The following is a 1,079-nucleotide window of genomic DNA, read 5'->3' as shown; positions in this document are numbered from 1 at the left end:
TACATGTTCATATCCTTGAAGATGTATCATGGAAGTGTTGCAGCCTAGAAGACACAAATTTAGCTAACAAGTTAAAAGTACATGAGTCAAAAATTAAAAAGCAATAATATTCCCAGTAGAGGCTGTAATAGTGGCACAAATCAAGTTACAGAGGGAAGGTATTTCTTACAATAAAAGGCCGATTGACTAGCACTTTGTCTATTATAATATAAAGGTTAGGAACCACAAGGTGTAGAGGCTCAACTATGTCATTTATTGTTCTTAAGTCCTGGAGCAAATTCCATCTACCACTGGGTTGGTTTACAACTCAAAAGTCTGCATGCAAGGCAGAGGTGAAGTAAGGAACTGCTTATGAGTTTTTCCGTCAATTCCAACAGCTAAGAAAAAGTGAGACGAGTTGGGACCTCAGAAGGCTTTTAGGACCAAATAGTAGGCTCTTGTGTCCAGGAGAAAACTAATATAGTTACCAGTAATGTTAATGCTCACACACAGCTCTTCTGGGAGGATCTAAATCATTGAAGCGTCCTCCTTTGTTTTCATATGGGAGCTGGGGCCTGTCAGTCCTGTCAGCCACGAGGACCTTATGTGGGCCACCCTTGACCAAGTGTCCTTCAGACCCACACTTAAAACAAGTGAGTGGGAGCTTCCTCTCTACTCCCTTGCCTATCTGTGGCTCTCATCTGTGATACTGTCTGCTGAAGTGGCCAGCTTTCCAGAGTGGAAGCAATTCTGACCTCCTTTATTACCTTTGGGTGGCACTGCATATGAGTAAGACTTCCTTTTCCTGACACAGGCCCTAAACTGGCAGCAATAGCTGCTCCCAAAATTTTGGCAATTTTCTGGTCTTTTTTCTTCCCTCTAGATCCAAGTTGTTAAAAGAGGGGAAAATGCAAACAAATGTATAACAAATATATTTGAACATTATAATCTTTTAAGCTTAAGGCTAGAAATATTAACAATATCATCATTTATCATTTCCAATCCAGAGATACATGTTCCAATGCAGTTCCTATTTTCCATAAATGGTTTTGGTAAGAGGAATGTTGTAAATGTGGATACATTTCCACTATTCCTCCTCC

General features: G+C 40.1%; 1 protein-coding gene across 1 annotated transcript in view; it reads left to right on the top strand.

Annotated features, from left to right (window-relative positions):
- Window positions 1–1,079, top strand: part of CPOX (coproporphyrinogen oxidase) — a 36,485-nt gene that overhangs the window by 6,232 nt on the left and 29,174 nt on the right. The gene's annotated exons all lie outside the window — the stretch shown is intronic.

The sequence above is a fragment of the Elephantulus edwardii genome, unplaced genomic scaffold (genome assembly GCF_000299155.1).
Source record: "Elephantulus edwardii isolate Elephantulus edwardi_28Jun2011 unplaced genomic scaffold, EleEdw1.0 scaffold00356, whole genome shotgun sequence".
NCBI classification, from domain to species: Eukaryota; Metazoa; Chordata; class Mammalia; order Macroscelidea; family Macroscelididae; genus Elephantulus; species Elephantulus edwardii.
This window is presented reverse-complemented; position numbering and strand designations above follow the sequence as displayed.